Genomic DNA, 9,680 nt, shown 5'->3' with positions numbered 1-9,680 from the left:
ATTAATTGATGTGGACACTTTTTCCAGCAGCCCAAATTCAAAGACATGATGCCAGAAAACACGCATATTCAAGAATTTTGGTAAAGAAATTCCCAACTTTGATTTAATTTTCTTGAAGTGATATGTTGGTCGATAGATGCCACATTGTATATTTAAAGAAAATATTTTTTCAATTAACGATTTTCGAAACTGCTGTCAATATTGCTATTAAAAAAGCTATTGCATTCCATCGAATAGAAAGTCTAAATTAATGGGTGAGGCAGAATATGTTGTTAAAAAGTTTGTTTCTTCATCAGAATGGATGCGAACACCAGCTTACACACAGACCATGAGAAGTTAAAATGCATTTTGAATGCAAAACAAAAATGGCAGCAGAGCAAGATGTTCCAACTGGAGCTCTTCTATTCCACCCGTTCTTTCTCTTGCTTTTTCTTTTTCCTTCTCTCTTTTATTTGCCCATTTCTGCATTAGGGGAGTAAAGGAGATGGTGAACCCTGGAGGCCAATCTTGGAACAGTGGCTGGTGCGTGAAAGCAGTCCTAGAGCAACTGACACGTGGAAAGCAGTCCCAGAATAGCGGCCCATGTGGGGGAAGCGGTCCTGGAGCAGCGGCAGGTGTGGGGGAAGCAGTCCTGGAGCACTGGCTGGACAGGGGAAAGCAGTCCCGGAACAGCAGCTGGCATGGGGGAAGCAGTCCTGAAGCTGCGGCGGGAGAGGGGGAAGCAATACTGGAACAATGGCCGGAGAGGGGGATGTTGTCCCGGATCAACGGCCGGACAGGTGGGGAAGCAGTCCTGGAACTTACCTTGGAGTAGCTGAGAACTGTATGGAAGCACTGAGCTGTTGCAATGTAATGTCTATTCTATATTTTTCTTATCTGACTGTAATGTCAATCCTTTGACTATATTTTATTTCTAACTTATTCTTTAAACACTGTAAAGTAATGCAACTACTTTTCTGCTAATTCCTCTTTTTTATATAAGATTTGTACATAGGTACTTGTACCAAAGATGGCACCATAAGAGGCAACATTGTAACACTTTTCACTGTGCTGCTCTACTTCTGTACAGGAAGCAGTCCCGGAGCAGGTGTACATATTTCATTCTAGATGCATGTTCCTATTTATGGGCTTGGAGAAAGTTGGCTACAGAAATGCAGAATATCTCATTAAAGATGTACTTCTGAACACCTTTGCCGTTAGTTTGTCATCATTCCATACGGAATCCGTACTCCTAAATTTGATTAGGAGTCAGACAGGTACAAGGATAAATGTTGAATAGACACCTAGCTATCATCTAATGGGAAATTCATACATCCATTTTTTTATGCAACATATAAAACTTTCTTCTGTTTGCTTGTGGGGCATCTGCTTTGGGACTGGGCCAACATTTATTCCTCGTCTCTAATGGTCCTTAAGAAGACGGTGACGAACTGCCTTTTTAACTGCTACAGTTCATGTGCTACAGTTAGAGCCACAATGTCATTTGGAAGGCAATTCTCAGATCTTGACCCAGCTACAGTGAAGGAACAGCAATATATTTCCAAGTCAGGATGTTGAGTGGCTTGCAAGGGATATTGCAAATCATGGTGGCCCCACGTATCTGCTCCCTTGACCTTCTAAGTAGAGGTGGTTATAAGTTGGAAAGTGCGAATTTCTGCAGTCCATCTTGTAGATGGTGCACCTGCTGCTACTGATCATTGGTGGTGGATTGACTGAAAAATTGTGGATGTAGTATTAATCAAGTGGGCTGTTTTGCCCTAGATAGTGTCAAGCCTCTTGAATGTCATTGGAGCTGCAAACATCCAGGTCAGTGGTGTGTTTTCCATCACATTCTTGACTTGTGCCATGTAGATTGCAAACAGGCTTTGGAGACTCTGTAAATGAGTTACTCGCTTCAGTATATTTCACTTCTAATCAGCTGTTGCAGCCCTTGTATTAATATGGTGAGCCCAGTTCAGTTATAGTTCAATAGTAATCCCCAGGGTGTTGATAGTGGAGGATTCAGTAATGGTAATGCCAGGGAACATCAATTATGAGTGATTAGATACTCTCTTATTGGAGATGGTCATTGTCTGGCATTTGCTTGGCATGAATATTACTTGCTACTTTTCAGGTGAATAGTGTCCAGATTTTGCTGCATTTGGATATGGACTGCTTCAGTAACTGAGGAGACATGAATGGTGCTGAACATTGTGCAATCATCAGTGAACATTCCTAGTTCTGGCTTTATGATGGGGAAAGGTCATTGATGAAGCAGCTGAAGATGGTTGGACCGAGGAAACTACCCAGAGGGATTCCTGCAGAGATGGCCTATAGACAAGATAAATGACCTTCAGAAACTATAACAATGTTTCCGTGTGACAGGCATGACTCCAACGAGTTGAGAGTTTTCTCCCAGATTCCTATTATCCCTGGTTTTGTTAGGGCCTCTTGATACCATACTTAGTTAAATGCAGCCTTAATGGCAAGGGCTTTCAGTCTCACCTTACTTCTGAATTCAGCTCCTTTATCCATGTTTGAACCAAGTCTGTCGTGCAGTCAGGAGCTAAGTGGCTCTAGAATTCAAATTAGGCATAAGTTAGGAGGTTATTGCAGAGCAGGTGCTGCTGGATAGCACTGTTGTTGACACCTTCCATCACAAGTGATTGAAAATAGATTAATGAGAATAGATTAAATTAGCTGGGTTGGATTTTTCCTGCTTTTTGTGCAGCCAAAGACTCCAATTTTAGCATCAAATAATACAATTGTAATGACTTACAATGGCTTAATTTAAGTGCTGTGGTAATATGACTGCTGAGCTTGGAGCATTCAGTTAAATTTTAAAAACCTACTTAAAAAATGAAAGATGAGTAAATAAAAGTATTAATAGTTATTGGAAATTCTAAACATATTCCAGCAATAGTCGGGGATAACATTGAATTAATCTACTGTTTATTTCAAAAGGCTTTTAAAAATGAATGAATTTACAAATGTTGAAAGCTGATATATTTCTTGTCCAATGTCAAACCTCTTCATAAATTAAACCCCTTCATTGAATTTCCTTCTTTGGTCCAATGGAAATAATCTCAGTGTCACAAGTTCGTTATCATAATCACAGTTTCTCTTCCTCGAATCATCCCGGTAATTAAAGCTACACGTGCTTTGTGTGCTTAAAAACTTTTCTACAATTCTTCCACTTTTCCACAGTTTTCCTAGTTTTCTACAAAATTTCAGTTGCTCTCTAATTGCAAATAATCAAATGTTTTATTTAAACTGATGATTAGTTAGCACTTGCAATAAACAAAGCATTTGAATTCCTAGGCCTCTCTGTTTAGCCCCATCCTTCACTATATTTCCATTTAGATTTTACTGTCATTGCATTTTGAATTCCCTAAAGTGTGTTAACTTACATTACTTCACATGACATTTAGTTACTTCTTCTCTGCTACTTCTCCCAATCTGTGTAAATGGTCTTTGGCAAGTGTTAGTGTTGGGAGCAAAATGATTTGCAATTTTATTCAGATGGTGGTACGTGTGCAATCTTCAATTTTGAAAAATGATACTAAAATGTGCATGAGCCTTAGATCTATAGATGATACTTGTCCATTTCAGCAGATCTTTACATGTTAGAAGAAAGGATATAAAAAACTGGGATATATTAATTGAAGTACAGTCTCACCAACATGTTGTGCAGTAATAACAATATTTGCCTACATTAAAATTGCATTTCTCTGGACTTTGAATTATTTGCTGTACCTGCATCAAGCATTTTATACTGAGTGTACAAACATATCCGGTTCCCCCAGTGTAGCAGCTTTCTATAGTCTCTCTATTTAAATAATGCTTTTCCCTGCTATTCTGCTTACCAAAACGGGTAACACTTCATTTCTCACATTACACTCCATCTGTCAAATTGGCCATACTTTATCTATCTACATCCACCTGCAATTTCTTTTGGGGGAAATTTCATTTCATGGTGAAGATGGACACTGTGGTGGGCATGCTGGGAGCTGCAGGCTACAAGACTGGCTTCCTGATGTGTTTCTGGCTACATTTCAGAGCAGCTAACACAGCAGGCATGTGACATTTCACACCTGCCATTGCTTCCCAGGTAGCCATTATTGACAATTAAAATGTCAATAAAGGCACTTCCCAACACTGTGTGGATTTTGCAGGTGACGGGTGGGGATTCCTCTGAGATGAAAGCTCATCTGATGGATGCAAGTGGCCTTCATCCACGTGGGGGGTGTGAAACTACCACAAACTGATGCAAGTTAATGGAGATCTAGCACAAAGAAGGAGAAGACTGGGTCCAGGATAGTCCCGGATATTCAACAAAGATAAGGAAGGAAACAAATGAGGAAGGGAGCAACAGTGATCAAGGAGAACGTTACTGTTTTTATAAAGCCATGTTTTATAGCAAAATTACTTTATGTATTTACAAGCATTTCATTTGAAAAGACTTAAATGACAGTTTCTAAAATGTAGGAACATTTGTGTCACTGTACCTTAGAAATTCCAAAACCATTAAAATAGAGCCAATCTGTCTGTGTGGGAACTGATCAAATACCTGAGAAGAATTTGAATGAGCCATATGCCGATCTGAATTCAAAATATCACCTAACCTAGCCACAGAATATCCAAGCAATATCTGGCTTAGAAACAAGTCACGAGCTGTATCCATGCAGACAATGCCGACCAGATAAGTGAGGAACCATTCCAGCTCCAATCTAATCAAATTGAAAGCATTCATTTTTAATCCAGTAACCATGGCCATGTTTGGGCTACTGGTCAGTTGGAGAAAGAGAAACATGTGACAACCTGCTAAATTCTATTCTCTACACCACAAAATGTTAAAAGCAGAAAAGATATTGAAGAAACAGTTCCTCTGAGTTTGCCTTGATCTCCTTTCCCACCTAGGCTGCAGATTTGAGCCAAATCCAACAAACTACCACCCATTTATCCATTAGAATTAGAGTTTTGAGAATCAACCCAGGAGGTGCTGAATCCAGAAGAGCAGAAAAATGATCTATTAGAACAGTTAAATCATCTTGATATCAAATCCAAATCTTGAGATCAGCTCAAATGATTATTCAGGAAATCATTTGTGAACATATTGCTTGATATATCCTCATATCTGAATTCAGGCATATTTGTGTGTGTGTGTGTGTGTGTGTGTGTGTGTGTGTGTGTGTGTGTGTGTGTGTGTGTGTGTGTGTGTGTGTGTGTGTGTGTGTGTGTGTGTGTGTGTGTGTGTGTGTCTGAGTTGGAGTTTTTTTTCTTACTCTAATTAGGCCAGACCTCATACAATGAATATTATTCTCTTTCCTTGTGGAAACTTACATGGAAACCAGTCTCTGTGAGTTCTTTTTCTACCATGACAACAAATAAACAGTTAAACAGCAATTGAATTAGCAAGCATATCCTTTAAGAACATTAATTTGCAGTCGAACAGGCTTGCAAAAAGAAGGGAATAATCCTATTTTTCCTCACCTGATCACAGCATTGTGTTGAAGAAACAGAATGTCCCAGAGGGGCAAGAACCGAACATGTTTACTACAGCTAAGAAATGGTTGACGTTCATTCAATTGCTCTCCTATGAATGGATAAAATATAGAAAAACATATTTTCATGAAAAATAGACTGGTGCAAGAATATTACAATGATGCTCCATCAAAAAAATTGGCATCAGCAAGACAAATGACATGGTCCAGGACATTGCAAATGTGGATACAAGGCCCTATGGCAATATGGCTCTGAAACTGAAACCTCACTCATATTCTAACCTCTACAGCCCTGAGTGATCTGTTACTTAATGCTGAAGTCAACATGAGCATTGCAAAAGCCACAGTTGTTATGTCTAAACTGAGTAAGACAGCATTGAACAATTGCAATCTGATCGGGAATAGCAAACTTCATGTCTGTATCCTTAGAATTTTCCTCAACAGTAGTGAGACCTGAACAAGATACGCTAGGCAGAAGAAAACACTGAACAATTTCCATTTTTGATGTCTTGGATGTAGCTTCCCCACATTTCAGCAAGTAAGATCACCAACCCAGGTTGTGGAGTGTGCTATTTCTATCTATATACATTCATAGCTAATCCAACAATCTGTGCATCGGTTGCACTTCTCTCTTCACTGGATGGATGGCACCTACATACCCATAGACCTTCTGCAGGATGAACTGACCACTGGGTCACAAACTCCATGCCTCTTCAACAAGATACCTTGCAACTGTAAGACAGTCACTGATGGCTGTGACTTCTGAAGGCTGACTAGGGGATATTGGAAGAGGTGAGCAGAAACAGATATTTCAGCTGGCCATAAAGAAGGACCAAAGAAAACGGATGCCATTGAATCCAACACTTTTTCAGATCATATTTTTCACCTACAACAAAATGAAGAACTGAACCTATCAAACCTGTTACATGTATATGTATGCATTTCGAACCCCATCCTTGAAATGCTTCTTTATGCCCTTTCCAGAGCCTTTATATCCTTTTATATCAAACAGAATTCTTAATGTGGTCTAAATAAGTTCTAATTAATGCTTGGAATAAGTTTGGTGCGCTTGTTTTAAAAAAAAATGTTGAGTTAACCTATAGCTAAATTTGCACTTGATATTTTTTGCTGTGACCTCCCTTTGATCCCTTACTTAACCTTGACTTTCACATTTTAATTAATAACTTATGTCCCAATTTATCCTCCTAAAATGTTTTATTTCACATTTACCTGTGTTGAACTTTGTTTGCCAAGTATTTGTACTTCCTGTAATTTCACTAATATCTACTTTGATCGGCTGCAATCTTCCTTGATATTGACTATTCGCCAGGTTGGTGCCTTTCACAAACATAGACATTTTGTTTCTGACTTCGAAGTTCAGGAAGTTAACATTAATTGTGAACAGGCCAGATGCTGTGGAAGATTACTTGCTGCCATCCTTTACTCCCACTGTCTGCTTCTGACTTGAAGCCAGCTAGCAATCAATTCTGCCAATAGTTCCCAGACTCTCTGCTTTTATTCTTTGGTCTGTTAATGAGGCAAATTATTCGGTAGTTTGAAAATCCAGTTATCCTACATAACTATTCTCTATCTTCTCAAAAAATTCAATAAGTGGAGACGAAGCCAATTGTCAATACACATAGTGCCTATTTTAAAAACACAGTAAACAGCCTACAGCCTACCTGCAACAATCATGTGACTGTATTTGGCACTACTGTTCTGAATCTTACAGAAGTAAGCGTCAGCCTGATTCAGGTACCTCCTTATAGGTCTGAAATGCTACCTACCTGCTGTGGAAATGGCTGGCTTCAGGAGAAGCCATTAAATAGGAGAATTGGAACTTATATCTGTTTTTATCAGCTTTTGTGCAAACAACTAACCATTTAATTTCTGGAATGGGCAGTTGACAACTGGCCATCTGCAATCGAATTTATCTCCAGGGTAACTGCTTCTCCTCTGCTTGGAAGCCGGGCCATATGCTCCCATTTTATGGAACCCAATTGTTTCTTGAAAATATGGTTTTGAGACAGCATAGAGTTAAGGGCTCTATACTGATCCATACAAAGTTTGCAATCAACACTGAACCACAAACAAAAATCCCCAGGCCTGTAAGACTTGGCCAACCCCCTCAAATTGTGTCGAATAGTGAAATAGAAATTACATTTCAGCAAAACTTCACAGACTGATTTTGAAGAGATTTTTAACAAGAAAGAGCTATGTCATACTTCGCAACTACTGGCTTGCCAACCAACCAATGACCTTACTCACAACATTCCTATCACTCACATGCACACACTTACCTTTGTTACTGCCCCAAAATGTTAAACACCAACACCCACATTACGTTTTCGGTCCTGGATTCTGGAACATAGAATTTGGGGACTGCTTGTTGTCCAGTCCTAGCCATTGTTGTTGAGGTTGGGCCTACAAATCAGCTCTGAGCTGGTATGTCTGGCTGAGTGACGAAGAGACATCCCACCTCCAGCCAATCCATGGTCTATGCACAGAAAAGCCCACCATATGAAAAGCCCTCTCCCACTATTTATCCTTATCACTGCTGTTATGCTAACATATGAATGACTCCCTGAGAATGTTTTCTTCCCCTTACATGTAGAGATTATAATAACTATCCACCCATTCTCTTGCATTGCACCTTATTCAATACAAAATATTAAATATCTGTATTAATGTCTCCATTTTTTTTTCTCTAAATTAGTTCAAAATATGGGAATCAAAGCCATTATCAATATATCCTCCTTATAATTTCCAATTAATATTAATTTTATCATTCAAAATCATAGCTATCTGTAAATATTGGTGTAAAATACTTGTGTGTTAATTTGCTGTCTCTTGTCACTACGTAAGGCAGCTTTCTTTATTCATTGATCGGATGCGAGCATCACTAGCTGAACCAATATTTATTGCCCATCTATATTGCCCTTGAGGTGATGAAGGAGAGCTGCCTTTCTGAAACACTGCAAGTCTGTTTAATGTTGATTCACCTGCATTTCTGTTAGGAAGGGAATTCCAGGGATTCAACCCAGTGACAGTGAAGGAATTTATTTCTGAGTCGGGATGGTAAATGTCTTGGAGGGGACTTTGCAGGTTGCAGTAATCCTATGCATCTGCTGCCCTTGTCGGGCAAGATTTGGAAGGTACTATCTAAAGTGCCTTAGCTGTTGCTGCCACTGTGCATGGATAGTGTCAAGATTTTTGAGTGCTGCTACAGATGAACTCATTCAGGCAAGTGCGGAGTATTCAATCACACTGTTGGCTTTTGGCCTGTGGATACTGGACAGAATATAAGGAGTCAGGATGTGAATTACTGAGGGCAGGATTCCTGGCCTCTGACCTGCTTTTCTAATGACTGAATTTCTGTGGCTATTACAATTCTGTTTCTGTTCAATAGTAATCCCCAGGAAGTTGGCAGTGGACAATTCAGCAATGGTAAGGATGTTAAATATCAGGGCAATGGTTACATTCTGTCTGATGAAAGATAGTCAATGATTGACATGTGCATGTTGTTCATTTTACTTACCACTTGACTGTCCAAGACTGAATATCGTCTCGGTCTTGCTACATTTGAACATGGAACTGCTTTATTATTTAAAGAGTCATGAGTAGCACAGAATATCATGCTAACAATTTGCAAACATCCCTATTTCTGACCTTATAATGTAGGGAGGGTAAATGATTAAGCTGCTGAAAATGATTGTGCTTAGGATACTGCACTCTTGCAATGATGTCCTGGACATGCGATGATTGACTTCCATCAATTACAACCAGGTTCCTTTGTGTTAGGTACAGCTACAAAACACCAAGTTTTTCTTTCTGCTTTGATTTTAGTTTTGCTCCAATTTGATGTTACATACAATGAAACACATTTCTGACAATTCTCACTTCCCTTCTGGAGATCACCTCTTTTGTCCATTTTTGAACCAAGAATGAAATAATGTCAGGCGATTGACCTTGGCAGAAACCAAATTACACGCCAGTGAACAGGCTATTGCTAACTCAGTGCTGCTTGATAACTTCCCTCACTTCACTGATGATCATGTGTGAACAGATGGTGTGGTAATTGACAGGCTGACTTTGTCCTGCTATTTGTGTACTAGTTTTTGACATCACCTGGCAGATACTAGTTTTGTCATGTGCTAGAACAGCTCAGCTAAGGACAGCAGGTTCTGGAGTACAAGG

This window comes from Stegostoma tigrinum, chromosome 21 (assembly GCF_030684315.1).
Source record: "Stegostoma tigrinum isolate sSteTig4 chromosome 21, sSteTig4.hap1, whole genome shotgun sequence".
NCBI classification, from domain to species: Eukaryota; Metazoa; Chordata; class Chondrichthyes; order Orectolobiformes; family Stegostomatidae; genus Stegostoma; species Stegostoma tigrinum.
This window is presented reverse-complemented; position numbering follows the sequence as displayed.